Source organism: Chrysemys picta, chromosome 3, assembly GCF_011386835.1.
Source record: "Chrysemys picta bellii isolate R12L10 chromosome 3, ASM1138683v2, whole genome shotgun sequence".
NCBI classification, from domain to species: Eukaryota; Metazoa; Chordata; order Testudines; family Emydidae; genus Chrysemys; species Chrysemys picta.
The window spans coordinates 64,524,663-64,549,658 of record NC_088793.1 but is presented as its reverse complement, the minus strand read 5'-3'; the positions used below and the strand labels follow the sequence as shown (position 1 = coordinate 64,549,658).

The following is a 24,996-nucleotide window of genomic DNA, read 5'->3' as shown; positions in this document are numbered from 1 at the left end:
ACTTAGGACAAACGGCACTTACGATGTTTCTGAATTGACTCCCTGATTCGACTTACAACAACTGGTTTTGACTTAACGATGCTTGGTTCCGCAATGGAGTGTATTGCAGGTCCGAGTTACGTTTGACTTACAACGCACTTTTCAGGAACCAATTGTGTCGCAAGTCCAAGGACTGCTTGTATTAAATTTGGACCTGAAACAATACTACTTTTAAGAGCTGTCATTTTCCTCCCATCTGTTTTTTAACTGGATGGTCCATTTTTGAAACAGACTGTCACTGTCCTGGCTTTTTAAAACAATCTTTTTTTCCTGGCTTCCATTCAGTCTTCTATTCACATGGCATCTCTTTCATGCTACGTGCCCAGATTCCTGAACTACCTATTCCTGTAAATCACCAATTGGAAGTGCTGGCTCCTGAAGCAACTGATTTAAAATAGCACAGAAACAAGGCAGTGGACCAGCAGCAGGATAACTAAGCCCCTGGATGATAAATAGTTTTTAAAAACGGATGCAAAATTTCTGATCCTTTTGCATGTGTCACGGCCTTCAGGGCACTGTGAGACATGCTTGATCATCAGCACCAACACCTGCTCTCCCTCAGAATGAACCCTCACATGTGGGTGGATCTGTCCCAGATCCCGTTCAGCATATGAGATCCTTTGGTGGCAAAAAAAAAAACGTTGTATTTAAACAAGAAAAGTTGGAAAAAGAGACACAAGGGGGGAAACAAAATACTAATGAATGATTAATGCCCATAAACAGCAGCAATTAACACAGCCTAGGTAAGCATTTCAAAACATTAAAACATTCTTTCTGATACATATTAGAACTTTGCAAGAGTCTAGCACCTAGAATACTGTGTCCATATTTGGGCACTTCATTACCAGGAAGATGTAGACAAACTGGATGTTGTCCACAGAAGAGCAGTAAAAATAGTGAAGGAGGCTGGAGAAATAAAGTTCTAAGGAAAAGAAAGAAACAAGTATGTTTAACTTAGCTTGTCTAAATAATGACTACAGGAAGCAGGAGGATATGATAAGAGCCTACAAATATTTGAATGGTGTAAACATCAGAGAGGTAAAGAGGGCTACCTGGGATCAAATGAAGAAAAAGGAAAATTTAGGATAAATTTAGGAAATACTTCTTAACTGATAACAGACTGTTTACTAGTCTCCAAAGGGGCATGGTGGGAACCTTATCCTTTGAGATATTTAAAACTAGACTGGATGAAGCAGTAGGGAAATGTCCTGCAGGAAACGATCCTGCTCTAGTAATGGTATGAACCCAATAGGCCTTTTCATGCTATACTTTCTATGATAATATAATGCAGGATTGACATGGTTTTTTAAATCCTGTGATATACCAGAGGTTAGACCACATGATCTGGTGGTCCCTTCTGTCCTTAGACTCTATGACTCTTATTTGAAGTCAGTGGGATTGGCTCCTTGGTTAGTAATAGTGGGAAGCTAGACATCTTGGGAGTAGAGCTGTACAAAAATTGAATAATGTCAGCGACATTGCCATGGTGTCTGTGAAAAAAGTGAAACCTTTTCTGTGCATGTCAAATTCCTTTTCTTTGTCACAAAAACAAACCAATAAAAATCCCTCTCTTCCCTCATTACCCCATCCCTCCCCAAAACCCTTTCCCCACTTTTGCATGTAGATTAGAAAACACCATCATAACTATTTTGACTATAAAATGGCCAACATGCTCAGTGAAAATGATATATGATTAAAATATATCCCTGGGTAAATTTGTCCTGAGGTAGACTTGAGTGATTTTTACCCCCAAAATGATTCCCTGGCAGAAATAATGAAGTTTTGCCCTGGCAAGTTTACAGTTTGTATGATATGAGGCATGTCTCCTCTCTACAAAATCTACTGCACAGGACAGAAGGAACTTGCATGGAGGGTCCCCAGAACACTAATACGAGGGTGCAACTGGACCCCAGATTGCCAGAAGCTCTTATATTAAGGCAATGGTGATTTTTTAAAATGTATTTTTTTCTTTGGAGGATGAATGCTGACCTTGCTGATGGCCACTTTCCAGAGACAATTCTACACAAATAATACCCTGAATTGATTTTTGGCCCCTCAGCACTTCAGCAGATCCAGATGAAATCTGGATACCATCTAAAGTCTATCTCCCAAATCACATATACTTTATACTATGTACCTGAAGTCTTCTTTTAAGATTCTTTTGGTTCAATCTTTTGTAAACTGTGAGAATGCTGATTGAACTCAAGAAATAAGTTAATGACAACAATGGCAGAAGAAAAAAGGGACAAATTACAATACATAGATGTATTTATAAACAAAAAAGGGAACCTGAATGCCAGGAGTGCATATCTTCTCCCTCAGCTGTACACACTGGTATCACACCATTAGGATTACTATCTTGAACTCATAACTGTTATTCATACTTTATTTAGTACAAAGTGACACTTTTTCTCTCTCCGTGTCTGTGATTTAATACCATTACTAATTATTACTAAAGTCTTGCATGGTTTATCTATTGAAAATCATAGCCATTTGCTACTATGCCAGCCTCCAAATTCTATACACATACGAAAATGTCCTACATGTTACAGACCCATTCCAATTTACAACACGAAAATCAAGCCACAGAGAAGAACCTCAACACATCTGCAAACTCCAAAAAGTAGGGCAGTAGCCTGAAGAAATATTTAAAGAGACATAGCAAAGCCAAAGCATGCTCCTTAGGGTGTGGGCAGGAACAGAACATTATTACTGTGCAGAATTTTTAACTTGCAATCAGCAAAAATATGGCAAAATCAGTATGGCAAAAACTAACTGCATCAGTGGATGTTTAAGTACACCTCTACCCCAATATAACACGAATTTGGATATAACGCAGTAAAGCAGTGCTCCGGGGGGGTGGGCCTGTGCACTCTGGCGGATCAAAGCAAGTTCGATATAACGCGGTTTCACCTATAACACGGTACGATTTTTTGGCTCCTGAGGACAGCGTTATATCGGGGTAGAGGTGTATATGCAAAATGTCTGCACATGTACTGGGTTCAAGTTCCTCAAAAAAGGCTGCTGCACATTTTCACACAGTGTTGTAGGGCCTTAGTACTACTTATGTAAGAATTAGTACAAGGATCTACATACACTCTATAGACTTGATACAAAGCCCATTGAAGACAAATACGATTACTTCAGCTGGCTTTGGGCCAAGCCTGACAAAGTATGTGCAGAGTTTTGTTTTATTTTGTTTTTATTTCTTACCGCATCTACTCAAGCCTGGATCCTGAAAACAGTTATGCATGTGCTTTACTTTAAGCAAATGAACAAATCCACTAGACTACTAGCCTGCATATATTACTCATGTGTGTAAATATTGGCAGCTTATTTACCACTAACATTTTTTTCTCGTGGCTGAACAGCATGATACATATTTGCTCACTTTTTTTGGTAAGTGAGGATCTTACCCCTTCCTGCTCTTTTTAATTACAGAGAGGATATTGCATTAATAATTAAACTCAGATTTTTTTTTATGTAATATTGTCACCAGGCAGGACCCACAATCCTATTTTTAAAATCTTTCAAAAACATTTTCTGATTAAGTTAAATGTGCCATCCGAGAAATCACTGAAAGAACTTGCGTTTAGAGTTTTAATAGCTAGTGAATGACATGTTTATTTTCACAGCTGTCTATGCAGATCAGGCTTTCCTGCAATGAAGCACCTTGTCAACCTACATATCCTGCATTTCATACCCTTCCTAGGGGGAGTAACACTTTACTCATCACATGCTAACAATACTCTAAGGAGAAGTACTTCTAGTTAGTTTTATGATGTAATTTCGGACAATACATTTCCCATTTTGTTCTAGCAAGGTGAGTTTTCTGACAGCACACCATACTGATCAATTTGTCACAAAACATGTGAACCTAAATTTTGTAAATTGTTTATATGTTTATCTTCAGACTGAGAGCATATTTCTTCAGGTTTCCACTACAACAATGTACTTTTAAATCTATGTACTTCAAATTAATTTGCTTGACTTTTCAGAACAATTGGCTGAAATATTGCAACACAGAAAACTAAAGAAAATCTCACATTAAATATACTTTTGTAAATTAGAAAAATTAACTGTTATTATTTTTATTCTAATCGCTGTACTGATGAGTCAACTCCGATATTGAAGAATCCTATAAAATTTAATGGAGGTGAAAGTGACAGGTTTTACAGATACTAAATAGGATTCTATAACAAATTACATTAAAAAAAGTCAAATCTGATAGAAAATTAAAACTTGTGTATAGAATGTTCACCATGTACAGAATTTAACAGAGAATTCTATCCTTGCTATAGAATGCTATAAGTTCATTTAAAAATTCTATAGCAAGGTTGTCATTTCTTATTGAATTATGCAGGACTTTCCCATAAGGAGTGGCTTTTCCTCCTTCTTCTAGATATGCACTTTTCTGACAGTTTTAACCACTTTTCCATACAACCCCTATATTATTTTCCCAGACAATATGTTGCATAGCTGCTCCATTATAAAAATATATATTGAAGAGCATTAGTCTTATTGTCCCATTCATTGAGGTCAACCTCAGCCTGGACCAATCTACACGGGAGGTCCACTTACTAGACACCACGGTACAAACAAGTGATGGTCACGTTAACACCACCGTATGCCGAAAACCCACCGACTGCTATGCCTACCTTCATGCCTCCAGCTTCCATCGCGGACACACCACACGATCCATCGTCTACAGCCAAGCACTGAGGTACAACCGCATTTGCTCCAACCCCTCAGACAGAGACCAACACCTACAAGATCTTCACCAAGCATTCTCAAAACTACGATACCCGCACGAGGAAATAAGGAAACAAATCAACAGAGCCAGACGTGTACCCAGAAGCCTCCTGCTGCAAGACAAGCCCAAGAAAGAAATCAACAGAACTCCACTGGCCATCACCTACAGTCCTCAGCTAAAACCTCTCCAATGCATCATCGGTGATCTACAACCCTTCCTGGACAACGATCCCTCATTTTCACAGGCCTTGGGAGGCAGGCCAGTCCTCGCCCACAGACAACCCGCCAATCTTAAGCATATTCTTACCAGCAACCACACACCGCACCATAGTAACTCTAACTCAGGAACCAGTCCATGCAACAAACCTTGATGCCAACTCTGCCCACATATTTACACCAACGACACCATCACAGGACCTAACCAGATCAGCCACAACATCACCGGCTCATTCACCTGCACGTCCACCAATGTAATATACGCCATCATGTGCCAGCAATGCCCCTCTGCTATGTACATCAGCCAAACTGGACAATCCCTACATAAAAGGATAAATGTACACAAGTCAGATATTAGGAATAGCGACATACAAAAACCTGTAGGAGAACACTTTACACTGGACACACAATAGCAGATTTAAAGGTAGCCATCCTGCAGCAAAAAAACTTCAGGACCAGACTTCAAAGAGAAACTGCTGAACTTCAGTTCATTTGCAAATTTGACACCATCAACTCAGGATTAAACAAAGACTGTCAATGGCTAGCCAACTACAAAAGCAGTTTCTCCTCCCTTGGTGTTCACACCTCAACTGCTAGAAGACAGCCTCTTCCTCCCTGATTGAACTAACCTCGTTATCTCTAGACTGATTCTTGCCTGCATATTTATACCTGCCTCTGGAAATTTCCACTACATAGATTCATAGACTTTAAGGTCAGACGGGACCATTATGATCATCTAGTCTGACCTCCTGCACAACACAGGCCACAGAATCTCACCTACCCACTCCTGTAATAAACCCCTAACCTATGTTTGAGTTATTGAAGTCCTCAAATCGTGGCTTAAAGACCTCAAGGTGCAGAGAATCCTCCAGCAAGTGACCCATGCCCCACGCTGTAGAGGAAGGCAAAAAACCTCCAGGGCCTCTGCCAATCTGCCCTGGAGGAAAATTCCTTCCCGACCCCAAATATGGCGATCAGTTAAACCCTGCGCATGTGGGCAAGACTCACTAGCCAGCACCCCGGAAAGAATTCTCTGTAGTAACTCAGATCCCACCCCATCTAACATCCCATCACAGGCCATTGGGCATATTTACCTGCTAATAATCAAAGATCAATTAATTGCCAAAATTAGGCTATCCCATCATACCATCCCCTCCATAAACTTATCAAGCTTAGTCTTGAAGCCAGATATGTCTTTTGCCCCCACTACTCCCCTTGGAAGGCTGTTCCAGAACTTCACTCCTCTAATGGTTAGAAACCTTTGTCTAATTTCAAGTCTAAACTTCCTAATGTCCAGTTTATATCCATTTGTTCTTGTGTCCACATTGGAACTAAGCTTAAATAATTCCTCTCCCTCCCTGATATTTATCCCTCAGATATATTTATAAAGAGCAATCAGATCTCCCCTCAGCCTTCTTTTGGTTAGGCTAAACAAGCCAAGCTCTTTGAGTCTCCTTTCATAAGACAGGTTTTCCATTCCTTGGATCAGGGCGGGAGGGATAGCTCAGTGGTTTGAGCATTGGCCTGCTAAACCCAGGGTTGTGAGTTCAATCCTTGAGGGGGGCCACTTGGGAATCTGGGGCAAAAATCAGTAGTTGGTCCTGCTAGTGAAGGCAGGGGGCTGGACTCGATGACCTTTCAAAGTCCCTTCCAGTTCTAGGAGATGGGATAGCTCCATTTATTATCCTAGTAGACCTTCTCTGTACCTGTTCCAGTTTGAATTCATCCTTCTTAAACATGGGAGACCAGAACTGCACACAATATTCCAGATGAGGTCTCACCAGTGCCTCGTATAACGGTACTAACACCTCCTTATTTTTACTGGAAATACCTCGCCTGATGCATCCCAAGACCGCATTAGCTTTTTTAACGGCCATATCACATTGGCGGCTCATAGTCATCCTGTGATCAACCAATACTCCAATGTCCTTCTCCTCCTCTGTTACTTCCAACTGATGTGTCCCCAATTTATAACCAAAATTCTTGTTATTAATCCCTAAATACATGACCTTGCACTTTTCACTATTAAATTTCATCCTATTATTATTACTCCCGTTTACAAGGTCATCCAGATCTTCCTGTATGATATCCTGGTCCTTCTCTGTATTAGCAATACCTCCCAGCTTTGTGTCATCTGCAAACTTTATTAGCACATTCCCACTTTTTGTGCCAAGGTCAGTAATAAAAAGATTAAATAAGATTGGTCCCAAAAACTGTCAGGCCCTTCCAGCCTGATAGTTCACCTTTCAGTATGACCTGTTGTAGTCTCCCTTTTAACCAGTTCCTTATCCACCTTTCAATTTTCATATTGATCCCCATCTTTTCCAATTTAGCTAATAATTCCCCATGTGGAATTATATAAAACGCCTTACTGAAATCGAGGTAAATTAGAGCCACTGCGTTTCCTTTGTCTAAAAAATCTGTTACCTTCTCAAAGAAGGAGATCAGGTTGGTTTGGCACAATCTACCTTTTGTAAAACCATGTTGTATTTTGTCCCAATTACCATTGACCTCAATGTCCTTAACTACTTTCTCCTTCAAAATTTTTTCCAAGACCTTACATACTACAGATGTCAAACTAACAGGCCTATAGTTACTCGGATCACTTTTTTTCCCTTTCTTAAAAATAGGAACTATGTTAGCAATTCTCCAGTCGTACGGTACAACCCCTGAGTTTACTGATTCATTAAAAATTCTTGCTAATGGGCTTGAAATTTCATGTGCCAGTTCCTTTAATATTCTTGGATGAAGATTATCTGGGCCCCCCGATTTAGTCCCATTAAGCTGTTTGAGTTTGGCTTCTACCTCGGATGTGGTAATATCTAACTCTATATCATCATTCCCATTTGTCACCCTACCATTATCCCTTAGCGCCTCATTAAAGACTGAGGCAAAGTATTTGTTTAGATATTGGGCCATGCCTAGATTATCCTTAACCTCCACTCCATCCTCAGTGTTTAGCGGTCCCACTTCTTCTTTCTTTGTTTTCTTCTTATTTATATGGCTATAGAACCTTTTACTATTGGTTTTAATTCCCTTTGCAAGGTCCAACTCTACAAGGCTTTTGGCCTTTCTCACTTTATTCCTACACGTTCTGATCTCAATAAGGTAGCTTTCCTTGCTAATCCCTCCCATCTTCTTGTAGGCTTTCTGCTTTTTCTTAATCACCTCTCTGAGATGCTTGCTCATCCAGCTTGGTCTACAACTCCAGCCTATGAATTTTTTCCCCTTTCTTGGGAGGCAGGCTTCTGATAGTTTCTGCAACTTTGACTTGAAGTAATTCCAGGCCTCCTCCACCCTTAGATTCACAAGTTCTTCAGTCCAATCCACTTCCCTAACTAATTTCCTTAATTCTTTAAAGCTAGCCCTTTTGAAATCAAAAACCCTAGTCCCAGATCTATTTTGGTTTATCCTTCCATCTAGTTTGAACTGAATTAGCTCATGATCACTTGAATCAAGGGGTTGTCCCCTACAACTATTTCTTCTCTGAGGAACTCACTACTCACCAAAACCAAAAATGGCATCCCCTCTTGTTGGTTCTTCAACTACATGGTGGAGGAATCCATCAGCTATCGCATCCAGGAAAATCTGAGCCCTATTATTATTACTAGCACTTGTCCTCCAGTCTATATCTGGGAAGTTAAAGACTCCCACGATCACACAATTCCCATTAGTGTTTACTTCTTTAAAAACATTAAAGAGATCTCTATCCATATCCAAATCGGATCCCGGCAGTCTGTAGCACACCCCAAGCACTATCTCAGGGGAGGCTCTAGTAGCTTTCTTTCCCAATGTGATTTTTGCCCAGACAGACTCTGTCTTATCCATTCCATCACTTCTTATTTCTTTACAGTCTTCCTCATCATTGATATACAATACTACTCCACCACCTTTGCCTTTATTTCTCTCTTTCCTAAACAGCACATAGCCTTCAATACCTGTACTCCAGTCATGACTACTATTCCACCATGTTTCTGTTATCCCTATAATATCTGGTTTCACTTCCTGCACCAGTAGACTCATAGACTCATAGAGTTTAAGGTCAGAAGGGACCATTATGATCATCTGGTCTGACCCCCTGCATGATGCAGGCCACAAAGCCATCCCAACCCTTTCCCTTGACTCTGATGTTGAAGTTCCCAAATCCTGTGGCTTAGAGACTTCAATTGGCAGAGAATCCTCCTGCTAGCGATCCCTGCCCCATGCTGCAGAGGAAGGCGAAAAACCTCCAGGGCCTCTGCCAATCTACCCTGGAGGAAAATTCCTTCCCGACCCCAAATATAGCGATCAGTAAAACCCCGAGCATGTAGGCAAGAGTCTCCAGCCTGACCCTTGTTAGCCATTATACTATTTACCTGCCATGGCACGGTATTCCTTTGACTAAAATCATGTTTTTCCATTAAACCATTCCCTCCATAAACTTATCTAGCTTAATCTTAGCTCTAGTTCCTCTGTTTTGTTACCTAGGCTCCTCGCATTAGTGTACAACCATCTTAATTTTTGCCATTTGGCTTCACTGACATTCTTTACCCCATTAGGCACAGACATTCTACCACCAGTATCACCTATTAGACTGGTATCTACACTACCCTTCCTCCTTATGTCCATTCTCATACCCACAGCTGTATCCCTTCTTACTTCGTTTTCTTCCCTCTCAAGGTTAAATTCCGGCGTGGAGATTACCTGGACATCTCCCAACCATCTCCCTCAAATTCCTAGTTTAAAGCTCTCTTAATCAGTTGTGCCAGCCTCCATCCTAGAAGTATATTTCCCTCCTTACTCAGGTGAAGTCCATCCCGAGAGAACAGTCCTCTGTCCATGAATGCTTTCCAGTGGCCATACATCCTAAAGCCCTCCTTATAGCACGACTGCCTGAGCCATCTGTTGATCGCCATAATCTTGTCACACCTTTGTTGCCCTTCTCTAGGAACAGGCAAAATCCCACCAAAGAATCCCACGTGAGCCTCGATTTCCTTAAGAGTCTTCCCCAGCCTGGCATAGTCTCCCTTGATACGTTCTAGCGAAAATCTAGCTGTATCATTTGTTCCCACATGAAGGACAATCAGCGGATTCTTTCCCACTCCCGTTAGGATCCTTTTCAGCCTCAAGTCCACATCTCGTATCTTAGCACCCGGCAGACAGCACACCCTTCTGTTCTCCGAATCAGCTCTAGTTACAGGCCTGTCTATTCTTCTCAGTAAGGAGTCCCCAATCATGTAGACCTGCCTTTTTCTAGTGATGGTGCGATTCTCCGGTCTATCCTCTGTTCCCTCTGGCTGCAAGTCCTCTCGATTTTTATTGTCCCTTGCAATCCTCCGCAACACATCCCATATCCTCCTGGGGCTCATATTTGGTGTTATCTCCATTGACTCTTCCCCTCTTTCTATAGGACTAGCTGCTCTTCTCTTCTTCCTTGCCCTCTCACCCTCAGTGATCACCTGCTGTGCCCCTTCTTCATTTTCCAACTCTGCAAACTTGTTCCTGAGCTCTATTTCTCCTTCACTAGCCCGTCTTTTCCTCTGCCTGGTTCTCTTACTCACATGCCTCCACTGTCCACTTTCCTCACCCAGAAGTCTCCCCTCAGAGTTCTTTGTTCCTGCTTCCATCTGCAAGTCTGAGCTTTTCCCTTCAGCCTCCTCATATCTTTGCTCCATCCCCCTTCTAAACTCAACCAGAGTTTCCACCTGCATCTCCAATCCTCGGATCTTTTCTTCTATCAGCTCTATCAGGTGACACTTCATACAGACAAAACTCTTTTCAGGTACCCCCTCCAGGATCATGTACATGCCGCAGCTTCCACATCCAGTCATCCTCATTGTGTCTTCCACTGCTGCCTCCGTATCGGTCATAGCCTTCCCACCTAAAACCTGTTAGTCCAGGAAACACAAACCAAACCACCACCACCACCCACAGCAAAACAAACCCCCAACGGGCACCAGAACACCGGCAGACCACCACCCACTCCCTTCACTAGCCTGTCTATTCCTCTGCCTCGCTCTCTTAGTCTCCCCCGCAAACGTCCCTGTTTACAGCTCTGTTTGCTAGCTCCTGTGCCGCTGCAGCTGTCTATGCCACTGCCTGACTGTCTGGCTACCTTTATAGGACCCCAAAGCAGAGAAGCCCCGCCCCCTAATCAGGGCTCAGCTTCTCTCCCAGCACACTGCCCCTACCAGCCTCCACACATAGAACTACAAAATACAATACACAAAATACAAAAACCTTCTTCTCCAACAGAACTCCCACTGAAACTCCCCTGTTTACAGCTCTGTTTCCTGGCTTCTGTGCCACTGCAGCTGTCTGACGAAGTGGGTATTCAGCCACGAAAGCTTATGCTCCAATACGTCTGCTAGTCTATAAGGTGCCACAGGACTCTTTGTCGCTTTATAAAGAATATTGTTAATGAACAAGCAGATTAAAATGTGGAATATCCATGTAGCTACCCTAATTGTCATGAAACAATCAGGACCATTTTCTTCTATTTCCTAAAATATAATTTAAAACCTTAAGTTGTCACATATTCAAGTAGAATGAGATACAAAAATATTTAATTGGTAATATTTCAAAAAAGAGGGTAACATAACCGCCTGCGGTGTTCTACCTCATGTCGACAATTACTATCTGACCAGGAGTAATGAATTTAGCAGATCTTTCCATACCTGTCACATTCTTTGACCATATACCGGTATTCTTAAAAAGACTTAGCCTCATCTCCTTCCTATTCCTCTAAACCCTGAGTTGCCAAGTGGATTTATTTTCTCCTGTTAGCTGTATGTCCAGAGAACTGAGAAGACACTTCACTAGGAATGAACAAGAACAGAATAGAGCACAACAGTATAAAGAAGGACCTTTGAGGTATTAGTTTACAGATATTTAATTTAAAGTCCACACTACAGTTGAGCAAATGTTTAAAACTATACTTGAATAAACTTCCATTCCATTATTTTTCTTACATAATTGCTAAACAACTAGGAGTTCGTATTTTAACAGAATGTTTCCCATTATTTAAATTAGTATGCTGCTCCTGCTCAATGTATTCAAATAATTGTCCTCAAATTCTTATATAGGTACTATGTTTCGTGACAGTGAATGTTATTACAAACACAGAATTTTGATATCAGTGAAAGACATAGGCAAGGTGTAAATGAGATTTTTTTTTAAAAAGGTTTAACTTTAACAACTTAATTGATAAATATCAGGGACAGAAAAGGAAATGCAAATTTTCAATTAAATGCAAATGTTCAGGTATTTCATTAAAATAGGATACTTTTTAAACATTTGCTTCTGAACGGCAATTGCTTTTTTAATATTAAACGTTTTTTAAAATACATTAAGTTTCTCATTTCATGTAATTCCCAAGTACTGTAATCACACAGTAGCAAAAACTCAAACAGTGTGTGACCATAAAGAAATGTGATATATGATCAGAAGCATAAAGAGAAAAATCAACTAAAGATTCCCTGGAACTCTCAACTTTTATTTAGGTTCATTTCCCTTATTTGTTGCCAAACCCACTGGTGTTATGATCAATGTTCCTGTCCCATAAAGTCACCATCAAGAACAGAGTCAGGGATTAGGTGCATTGATGATAATGTTCTCTTCCAGCTGTGCAACCACAAAATAAAAACACACATTTTAAACAATGGCTGCCCATTATGGAAAACTTTCTACTTTAGCCACTCCATATGTCAGAACCTCTCTCAATCATCAGACCACCATGCTATGTCCAGCTAAATGGATGATCTTCACAAAATTGCTGAGAGAAGCAGGACAAATTTATGTAACGTGAAGTTTAAGGAGAAGCTAATGCTGACAGCAACAGTCTGACAAACCTCCATAGTGGGATACTACAACAGCAGAAATCAAGTCTCTGCATGCTTTTGGCAGGGAGTTCAGAACCATCAAGAGAGAATAAACCACTTACGGTTAAAAAGAAGTGCTAAATATAGAGAGAATGGGTAATTTCTTACATGTAAATTTGTTTTCTTAAGGCTTCCACACCACAAATCTGTAGGTTGCTATAGGGTTTTTCTTGCACATCCACGATGAGTGAGGCAGTTCTAGATTTTGCATATAACTGTCAATAGACATACAGTCAACAAATTCCAGCAGAGCTTGCTAACAATTAACAAAGGAAAAAGATCCTCAACTCGTTGGCATAGCTCCATTGACTTCAATGAAGCTACACCAGTTTACTCCAATTGAAAATCTTGTCCTAAGTATCCAGTGTTGACATTTTTATTATTAACCTCAACTATGTATAAACATGTACATACGCACCACACACATACACACACACACGGGAGGGAAGAAGGGGTCCTTTTGAGTAGTGGATTCACAAGCCATGGGGAAACAAGCTTATAAAGAATTCCTTACACTCTCTTGGTCTTGTACCACCTTGAATTCAGGGTTTCTTTAGAACTTACTGTTTATGTTCAGTACTGACAGCTGCAATGAGCACCTTTTCCAAGCCAGGGTAAAATAAATATTATTTTGAATGTTGTGAAGAAATAGGGGGTTTCTGTGAACAGGATATATATTTTTTCATGACACTTCTGCTTACTTGAGTGGTCACAGCTAAGTACAGGGAGGAAGGAAAGCTTAGCATTTAGTGGTTAATAAACAACTGCAGCCTGGAAGACCCGTTGACCAAACAAAGCAATGGGTGATGTTGATACAGCGTCTGGCAAACCAGCATGCTGAAGTTTAAGTTGTAGTTTTGTCATTTTCTTAGCATGTTAAATGCTTCCAATTGTAGTTACCAGTAACCTTCTAATGGATTTTCCCCTGTTTGCTGTCTTGATACAGATGCTTTCAAGGCCCTTTTCTCTTTGTTTTATTCCTGTAAAATTGAAATATGTGCCTGAATTCCTGGAATCTTCAGCTCTCATCTACTGCTATTTAACTACTCTTCTCACATCCATAGAATCATAGAATATCAGGGTTGGAAGGGACCTCAGGAGGTCATCTATTCCAACCCCCTGCTCAAAGCAGGACCAATTCCCAACTAAATCATCCCAGCCAGGGCTTTCTCAAGCCTGACCTTAAAAACCTCTAAGGAAGGAGATTCTACCACCTCCCTAGGTAACCCATTCCAGTGCTTCACCACCCTCCTAGTGAAAAAGTTTTTCCTAATATCCAACCTAAACCTCCCCAACTGCAACTTGAGACCATTACTCCTTGTTCTGTCATCAGGTACCACTGAGAACAGTCTAGATCCATCCTCTTTGAAACCCCCTTTCAGGTAGTTGAAAGCAGCTATCAAATCCCCCCCTCATTCTTCTCTTCTGCAGACTAAACAATCCCCGTTCCCTCAGCCTCTCCTCATAAGTCATGTGCTCCAGCCCCCTAATCATTTTTGCTGCCCTCCGCTGGACTCTTCTTCACCCCTCCTAGCTGTCACTGGCTTGCCTGGGCTGTGGAGGGGGAGAGAAGAGTTAACTGTCTCTCTTGCCCCTCCCCTTCCTGTTTGCAAAGTCCTCAGGGCAGGCAGCAGCTGCTCTGCTGCTGTTGTTGCCCCACTGTCCCTGCACTGTAATGGAGGTACAGTTTGAACTGTGTTTCCAACATGTGGCCAATCTGAGCAATCAGCAGTTTTTGACAACAGCAACGAATATTTTCCTTGGGAAAACCTGACAATGTGGCCAGTTGGTTTTTTCACCTTCCTGGTAGCATCGTGGAGGCATGGCTTTAGGTTAATAAGCAGTAAGGACAGGATTTAAAAGTTGTTTGTAATTTCTGCACAACTTGCAGCCAGTGTCCAGCCAGTGTCCAGCGTGGGTGAGAAGCTCAGAGGCGCCAGATTCCTGAGGTAAACATGAGATCTGGGAGATAGCTTGCTGGACCCTATTGACCTAGAGGAATGTAGAGCTGCTGGCCATGAAGGATTAAATGCCATGCCCAGATCATTTTTCAGCCCTTCCCTCAGGTCACAATTTATTAAACAAGAAGCTCATAAAGTAGCAGAGAACATCGCCATTCCTGTGACCAGCAAAGGCTGCAGTGGTCTGCAGGCAGGCAGGCAGGCACTGGCTAACCCAACTACACTCCACAAACAATCACAGAAACCAACTTCCTTTCTGCAACTCTCCTCTGGCTGAGCTTTCTCAGCCCTTTATAAGGATCACCTGAACCCCTTCCCAGATATTTTTCAAAATCTAACAAAGCTGGCTGGCCCGAGGCCCCCTTAAAATGCAGCCCCTCTCTGCAGAGACACCTTAAATCTTCATAGTATTGTAGAGATATCTTAAATGTTTACAAACTGAGGCACCCTCCATGTGTACCCTCATTCCCCTTAATGGGGGGGAGGGTAAAAGAAGCCTAGAGTTGCTGAAGAAGGCCATCCCTAAATATGGGTTATTTGACATGTAGCCATTTAACACCACACTGGCCCCATATAAATGCCTGGTAATTTGGAAGGTTTGCACCCCCTATTAAAGTTAAAAGTTAAAAAAGTTACAGCCTGACATTACAGCCTGACACTTTAAAATCCATCCCTGTATGTTTCATTCTACTGTGTGTCCTGACCAACTGCCAACTGCAATTAAACTTAAGTTTAATGTATTTGCAGTTTATTGATTGCAAAAGAGCTTTGAACCTTCCAAACTTCCAGACTGTCTGCTGCATTTAGTAAACTTACTGTAATTTTCTTTTATAAATTGTCTATTCGGGTAAACATGTATCAGAATTTGTTAAATGTGTATGAGGATTATATAGAGGTGGATCCATAGGAGAAACAAATGCCACTGTATGGTACTTGGGACATCCTGTGTCCGTTAGTGTGCCATGTTTTCAGGAGCCCTGATAATCCACAGAGCGGTTTCTAAAAGTACGTGATGTTTTAGATTAATCCACTTGATAAACTAAACAAAGCAGTCTTTTATTGGGAATTAGTGCTTTCCTAGAAATGGAATCTAGTTGGCAGCAGAGATTTCTTCACATTCTAATTAGGAAGCAAAGTATGTAAATACATAAATAAACAAGAGACAATATTTAACATATTATAAAGACTATTCTATCCTCAGGAATGTTTTATGCTTCTAAACTGCAGATTTTGTACACAGTGGATAGAAACAGATGTTTCCTTTTGGTATCCTAAAATCCCATGTGAAAATCTGAGATATGCAGAACTTTACTAGTTTAAGTTAAATCAGAGATCTTCTACCATTTGCATATAAAAATACTCACTACTTCTTTTAATTTCTGAAAGGGTTATAACATCCATGTCTTACATGCACACTTAAGGGTATGTACATTTAAAACACGACAGTGACACAGCTGCAGCTGCACCGCTGAAGTGCTTTACTGTAGACACTACCTACGATGACGGGAAGGGTTCTCTTGTTGGCATAGGTAATCCACCTCCCGGAGATGCAGTAGCTTGCTCAATGGAAAATTCTTCTGTCAATGTAACACAGTCTACCAGGGGTTAGGTTGGCATAGTTACATCTCTCACGGATGTGGATTTTTCATACTCCTGAGAGACACAGCTATGCCACTGTAAGTTCCCAGTGTAAACCAGCCCTTAGGATATGTCTACGCTGCAATCAGATGTATGATTACAGTACATACAGAATCATAGGGTTAGAAGGGACCGCAAGGGTCATCTAGTCTAAAACCATGCCAAGATGCAGGATTTGATGTGTCTAAACCATCCCAGACAGATGGCTATCCAGACTCCTTTTGAAGGAGACACTTGAGCTACCTTAGATCTAGCTAGCTCAAATAACAATAGCAGTGAAGCTGCAGCCCGATCCTCCAACCCTTATTCACATAAAAAATCCTGACATGATTAGTCCCTTTGAAGTAAATAACTATTATTTACATAAAGATTGGAAGAGTTTGCCCCAAAGGGGATTATGCTTCTCAATTCCAATTACACTGTTTAATGCACAGTCTAAGTGACTACAGCATCAGCTCAAATGGTGCCTTTACATATATGTTTACAGTGTTGCGATGTACTTTCAGTTTTAAACAACACTTGAGTTGTTTATTCTCTTTAATTTATTAGGACCCATATTTGTATGAGGGTCTTGTAAATATTTTGAGTATGCAGGGCTGATTTACTGACCCAGTGTATAGTAGTATATGCTGTTATGTGTGACAAGTTCAGGTATGATGATCTCTGTTTTTTCACTTCTGCCAGTTGAGACCGTATTATATGGGAAGGGGGGCATCATCCCTGGAATCCCCCCTGGCGGCCTGATGCAGCACTGTAATTATGCCTCTCCCTGCAGTTCCCCTAGTGGGCTTCAATAAGTCCAGTGAGACTGTATATTGAACAGTGCCCCTTCCAGGGCATAGTTTATTTGGAGCAATTAACACAGCCCTGTTTAACACTGGTATGCATGGTGAATGGATCCCATCTCCAACCCATTACAGAGAATGGTGGCAGTCATTCCATCATGAAGTAGCCTGAGAACACGAATGAACTTCAATGGACAACCAAACCTAGACAGCTCTTTCCATTATGCTTCATGATTGATGGAATCAAAGGCATTTGTTAGGTCAATAAACAATGGCTACTGTTGTTCTCTACACTTTTCCTGGATCTGTCATACAACAAAAATGTCAGTGATGTCCCAAGACAGTCTGAACCCAATTTGGGATTCTGGAAGGACATCTTCAGCAAAAGGGAGGAGATGGTTCAAAAGGATGCGAGCAAATATCTTCCCGGCCATGGAGAGGACGGCAATACCTTGGTAATTCCAACACATTGACTTGTCCCCTTAAAAATGGTCACAACATTGGCATTCTTTAGGTCAGGTGGAATTTCTTCATTAACGCAAATTCTAACAAGAAGTTGATGAAGTTTTTGCATAAGTGCTATTCTACCAGCTGTGAAGACCTCCACGGGGATGCCATCTGAGCCTGGCTTCTTGTTGTTTCTAGTCTGAGTGATGGGGGGTGAGCAAGAGGTTCTATTACAGGATGCCAAGGAATGGACCCTTTTTTCCATCTATCTTGCCATAATCTTTATTCTTATTCATGGCTGCCTTTCTTCTGGAATTGGGATTGAGTATTGCATGAATGGTCAGCTCTTCAACCTGCGATGTCTTTATTCTAAAACTAAAGTCACCAGGACTGTTATTAATGACCTACAGTATGCTGACAACTGTGCTATCCTCACACACACTGAGGCTGACTTGCAATCCACACTAAATCTCTGCTCAGGTGCCTAGCATAGCTTGGGACTTTTCCTCAACATTGGGAAAACTAAGGTGCTCCACAAATTGTCCTCATTCTCCTACTAATTGTCATAGGTGGTAACCCCTGGGAAAATGTTGAACATTTCCCTTGCTTTGGTAACCACCTCTCCCAGACAATCTTGATGTGGAGATTGAACATAGGATCCATTGTGCCAGCGTATCCTTTGGAAAGTTGGTCTTTATTGACAGATCTGCGGATGGAAACTAAGATTTTGCTCTACAATGCAGTAGTCATCCCCACTTTTCTTTATGGGTACGAGACACGGGTGACATACCAAAGCCATTTTAATAATCTGGAATGGTATCAACAGTGCTGCCTTAGGAAGGTTCTCTGTATCAGATGGGAGGATTGTCGCACCAATGCCAGCGTTCTCTCTGCAGCTAACATCACCAGTGTTGAGGTGAAAATTATGAAACATCAAGTTTGCTTGGCTGGTCATTGTGTGCGGGTTGCTGATACTGGTCTTCTCAACTTAGTCATGGTAAGAGGACCCATGGGGAACAGAGGAAATGCTACAAGGACACCCTGAAAGTATATCTTAAGAAGGGAGGCATTGACCCATTGAACCAGGGGTCAATGGGTCAGTCAATGTTGGCAATAGACTGCAATGGAGTCACATCATACATCAAGCCTCAGCCCATTTTGAAGAGAATCCCCTAGCTCAAGGGGCTGAGAAACGGCAGAGGAGGAAGGAAAGGGTACAGCATCCTGGCCAGCAGTCAGGGCCGGCTCCAGGCACCAGCTTGTCAATCAGGTGCTTGGGGCAGCCGCTCCGGAGAGGGGCGGCACGTCCAGGTATTCGGCAGCAATTCAGCGGAAGGTCCCTCACTCCACCTCGGAGCAAAGGACCTCCTGCCGAATTACCACTGCAGATCACGATCGTGGCTTTTTTTTTTTGATTGGCTGCTTTGGGCGGCCAAAACCCTGGAGCCGGCCCTGCCAGCAGTTGTGCTCTTTCCAAGTAATCGCCTGTCTCATACGTGGGCTTTCACATTTACAGGGCTTTTAGAGTTTTTGTGAATATATGTTTGTGTTAAGGAGAGGGTATGTTGTATGGGAAGAACGCATTGAGGGAAAGCTACGTTGAAGAAATGAGGTCAGTTCTGAAAGTGGTGATGTCTATGGTCACTCTTATTTATAGCGCAAGTCGAGAACCCATGAAAGTTCGGTCTCCCATCTCCCAGGCCTCCCTCAACTGCTCAGCACTTTCATTATTCAAATGGAACATAGCTAATATTGCGGTAATGGCTGCAGAGGAATAAATTATCCCCTAGGTACTATACCTAGAGCCAGTCCAACACAAGGCTTAAATTTTAAGGTAGAGAGTTTGCTGATTTGTAGGGGAGGAGCCAGCCTTTCTTCTGAATAAGTTGGCATGTTAGCTACAGATCCCAGAGTTTCTGGGGTAGCAAGGGCTACAGACACTTTCAATGCAATCCATCCATAAGATACAGTGGCATTCAAGCACAAGAATTTGTACATGTTTTCAATACAGTTTATTTTTAAGAGAGAACAACTGTTAAAAACATATTGGGTAAAGAGACTGATATGCCATACATTTGCTTGTATATTTCATAAAGGAAATGTGATGCTTGTTTCTGTTGAATAATAATACACCAGTCAATGCTAGCCACCCAAGGGGCCTTCCAGGATTTAATTACAGAAACTTGGGCTTGCAGATAACTTATTTTCTGCGACAATGCTGAACAGTAAAAGTTTGGCTGCATTTAGAGCAGCAGTCAATCACAGGATTCATCTATTTCAGCTCTCCAACAAAAGCATGTAGCTTTCACTTTTTTTTTTTCCGGCAACACCATCGACATTGTCCTTGAACTTTTACATCCAAAAGCTGTTCTTTGTATTCCTTTTGGATTTCACCAATACTGGTATTTTTGCTTCCCTGTTCAGATAACTTGAGTCTGAGGTTTTAGGATTCAAGAAGATTATATCACAAAAACTGAAAGTTGAAAACAAATTCATTTACAGGTACATTTATATAACCCCCAGGATTTTATACACAGGGATCATCTTACAAACTACATGCAAGGTAGAGTAGTTTGGATTTCTATTTCATCTTCACCTGAGGCAAATGAATTATGTACAACTGTTTGGGAATACCAAGGACTGCACTTCATGAAGGAGATAATTCCTGGATATCTTCTAATTTATATACTTCTTTATTTATTTTACAATTTCCTAAAATATTTTCCAATATATGCATTAATTGGCAAAAAATTAAACATATGTAGTTTCTGTTTTGTTATTCAATATTTGTTCTTGATGCTAACACTTCTATGCAGTTGCAGCTTTTATAGAGAAATCCTGACTTCTAGCAGCAAAATGTTTGTTTATACAAACCAGATTTGATATTTTATGTTCAATACATTTTTCACTGCATTTTTCCAGTCCTTTGATAAATTTTTCATCCCCTGAAAGCATGGGTTTCAAACGTCAATGTACTGATCCATCAGTAATAAAGGGAATATTTTTACCCATACATTTTGATTTTTGCAGTAAACCGCAAAGTAATACTTTCCCCCTAAGCTATAGAAAAAATATTTAATAACCTTCAGAAAATGATAAACAGATCAGCTCAATAAAAAAGGAATTAATCTATTCAGATCAACATCTTTTCAGAATTTCTCTGCTGTACTTGAGGTTTTTGATAAAAATCTACAGTAAAAAAAAAAAGTAAATCTCATGTCATACAACCACCAAGAGAATGTTAAATTCAAAAGCTGATATTACAATCTTGAGCATGTGGAAGCAATTAACACAATTATAGTGCTGTTGCAGTAAATAATGCTTTAAAATACTACTTATTTGAAAGGCTGATACATTTGCTAATTGCTACCTTGGTTTATACTTAAAAAGAATTTGGAATAATTAATTACCTTTTAGTTCTAAGTAACAGAAGTAGAAAAATATGATGTTTATGGGATGATTAATATGCATGACAACATGCATTTTCTGCTGTATAAATTTTTTAAAGTTAAATTATTGCTAATAATATTTAAATAGAGGTTGGTTATTTCCCCTTAATTTTATGATAAACATAAACAACCTAAATTGCTTCATTCAGACACATCCTTGTTACTATTCTGAAATGTTTATATTTAAAAAGATTTGCTCTTTAGTTTTTAGTTTAGACATTTTTTTTTATTTCATCACAAGATCTAAATGTACCAGTGTTCTGAAGTGCTGATTGTCCTCAATTGCCATTGTGCATCTAGGTCAATAAGAGTTGATGATGTTCAGCACCACACAGATCAGGCAGGCTTTTATCTGTTATGTATAATCTAGACTATGCTGAAATTGAAGCATGTCTGTTTCTCAGTATTTGGTACTTAAAATTTCATATAGAAACTGTTTGTGCCACTACAGACTAAACCACTGTCATTAGCATTTGACACAAATTTATTCCATCTTGATACTGTCAATAAAGGTAATTTTCTAATATTGTTATGTAGTGAAGGTTAGTTTGAATAGGAAACAATATGAAACAGGTTGTACTGAAACCATACACAAGCTTCTGATTTTTATTCTTAGAGATTATAAAAGTGATGGCTCACTAAACTGTAAATTTACAAAAGAAATAAAATTAATCTCTTATTCTCCTGTAAATTGCTTCTTCGTTTTGGTTTCTGTGGGCCCAATCCTGCTACCCCCACACCTCCTTTAGGCAAAACTCCCATTGAAGTCTCTAGGTATTTTGCCTATGCAAGTACAGAGAAGGACTGGCACTGGTATTAGCAAATATCAGCATCCTCTTTCTCTCTCTTATCTATGCCATAAACTGCATATAAATACTGGAAAAATTGGTCCTGCATCTGTCTTACAGGAGTTCCACTATCATAAGGTACCATCTGGTCTCTTTGCGCCGCTCTTTGGAAGCAATCATGAATCAAACTAATAAAAACTTGTTCCAATCATCACGTGTTCACTTCAAATAAAACCACTCTGGTTTTGTACTATTCTTTATTTGAAATACACTATCCGTTAAACTTCAAGTGGCAACCACACTGGATGGATTCTATATAGATGACTAAAAGTTTGATCTTTTGTGGAATAGAGTCAGAGCTCTAGTCTTGTTCAGAATTAATTTTGAACACAAAACTGCAACACAGTTGAATAGTTACTGGCTATACTAAGTTTAAGGGCTAATTTTTTTAAAGTGTTCTCTAAATTAGTTTGTGCAAATACCCGCAAACATGCACAAACAACATTTACATGTATAAATTGGGTAGTTAGATGCCTAACAAAGGAAGGGGGTTGTGCAGAAAGTAATGCATGCGAATTTAGGGTCTGCATCTAAAAATTCAGCCCTAAATTTCCCCTTTAAGTGTAAGGTAAGTAGAACAAATGGTTAAATTATTGTTGTCATACCAGCTTTTACCTACCTATGGACCCCCTTTCTTCCAGGCAGACCTTCTAAGTATATGGTTTACTTATCTACAATTTGATGATGACAGCTAGCACAATAAATTCACTCAAAATTCTCTTGAAATCCCTTTTACAACAACTGATAGAATTATGATATTTACGGTCATATGAAAGATAAATCTAATGAGGATCATTATGATACACGTCAGCAACAGCTACAAGAAGCCTGCATTCTGCTTACACAACCACTAACATCCTTATCCTTGGTAGAGGGTGGGAATGAGTCATACAGCAAGTGATACTGGGCTGATGATGGTAAGCTAAAAATCTAAGCACTAGTTGCTGCTGAGTTTTGGTGTCCAGATTAAGTTAACCAAGAGCCAAAAGTGAAATTCAATTATTCAATCCACAAATGTAACTGGGAACATTAGTCATTTTATTGTTATCTACAGAACTGTCATAATTCCAGTCACTTCACAGTTGCTTACAGTCCAACCTTTTTTTTTTTCTAAATACAGAGCAGCAAATCAGCAAATTCTGGCAGACCTAATACAGCATGTCCTAGATCAAACAAGCCACTTAGGAACAGAAAAGCTATCAAGCCAAAAAACTCCCAAGCACCAGGCCTGGAAGCTCCTATGTGCCAAAAGGCTCTGAAGTGTAAAACAAAGTATAAAAATACTAGTGCAGTGCTGAAATGTTCAATAGTTTATGCCTGTGTAACATACAGTACTCGCATGAACATATTTATTTGCCTGCCACTATATTTACCTAATTTCTTTTACACTGACAGTTTAATATTTTCCCACTTATCTTTAATGTTAGAAATTGGTTCCCATGATTTACCATTTCATAACATTTCTCTGTGCCTACCTGAACTAAATGAATCTTTGTTTTGGATTATGTGCCTCAATTTGAGTGGTGACAGAACACTAGGTTAGTTGCCAGTAATGTGAACCTAGAGACCTTCACAACTGTGAATCATGCTTTTTTAACCCCTTGCTGTACTTATTTAGGAATTTTGAGGTGAACAATGAGTAATTTCCTCTCCTTAATTTTCAAAGATGAAGACTGAAAACACAATTTGGACATGAGCTGTTAGAACTTCACCATTTACCACGTGGTGAATCTAGACTTTCACTGATTCCAGCCAGACTGCAGATGTTTACAAAGCTGATTTCCACTCTGCACAGAAAAAGTCTACATCAGTTTCTTACTTGAGAACTAAGAGTTTGGGAGTAACTTTTTAAATAGGTATTTAGAAACTATAGCACATGCACAAATTAGTTAAATCACACACAATACTTGTTAAGGGAACTAATGCTCATACTTCAATTTCCACACATTTTACAATTTACTATTAATCTAAAAATCTCAGGAAAAGACGGTTACTCACCGTTGTAACTGTTGTTCTTCGAGATGTGTTGCTCATATCGATTCCAATTAGGTGTGCGCGCGCTGCGTGCACGATCGTCGGAGAATTTTCTACCCTAGCAACACCGGCGGGTCGGCTGTGGAGCCCCCTAGAGTGGCGCCTTCATGACGCTGGATATATACCCCAGCCGACCCGGCGCCCCCTCAGTTCCTTCTTGCCGGCTACTCCGACAGTGGAGAAGGGGGGCGGGTTTGGAATGGATATGAGCAACACATCTCGAAGAACAACAGTTACAACGGTGAGTAACCGTCTTTTCTTCTTCGAGTGCTTGCTCATATCGATTCCAATTAGGTGACTCCCAAGCCTTACCTAGGTGGTGGGGTCGGAGTGAGACATTGCTGTGTGCAAAACCGCTGATCCGAATGCAGCATCGTCCCTGGACTGCTGTACCAGTGCGTAATGAGCTGCAAATGTGTGGACTGATGACCAAACTGCAGCTCTACAAATGTCCTGGATCGGAACTTGAGCCAGGAAAGCAGTCGAGGAAGCTTGGGCCCTCGTGGAGTGAGCGGTGAGGTGCGGTGTTGAGACACCTGCCAGGTCATAGCAAGTCCGGATGCAAGACGTGACCCAGGAGGATAGGCGTTGTGAGGAGACCGGTGAGCCTTTCATTCGGTCGGCCACTGCAACAAAGAGTTGCGTCATCTTTCTAAAGTGCCTTGTGCGGTCAATATAGAAAGCCAGGGCCCTGCGTACGTCCAAAGAATGCAAACGCTGGTCATGGCGAGTAGCATGTGGTTTAGGATGGAAGACTGGGAGAAATATATCCTGATTCATGTGAAATGGAGAGACCACCTTAGGAAGAAAGGCAGGATGTGGCCGAAGCTGCACTTTATCCTTATGGAAAACTGTGTAAGGGGGCTCGGACGTAAGCGCCCTGAGTTCAGAAACGCGCCTTGCTGAGGTGATGGCTACGAGGAAGGCTGTCTTCCAGGATAGGTACAGAAGTGAACAGGTGGCCAGTG

The 24,996-nt window shown here is 40.7% G+C and overlaps 1 protein-coding gene across 3 annotated transcripts in view; it reads right to left on the bottom strand.

Moving 5' to 3' along the window:
• The window catches only part of BCKDHB (branched chain keto acid dehydrogenase E1 subunit beta), a 268,552-nt gene that overhangs the window by 22,645 nt on the left and 220,911 nt on the right, over positions 1–24,996 (bottom strand). The window contains exon 1 of one of the 3 annotated variants that reach the window (XR_010599500.1): positions 885–24,004. The exons of the other annotated variants lie outside the window; for them this stretch is intronic. The gene's annotated coding sequence lies outside the window, so the exon portion shown is untranslated. Of the gene's footprint in view, positions 1–884; positions 24,005–24,996 lie in introns of those variants that run through there. 3 annotated transcript variants of the gene reach the window in all.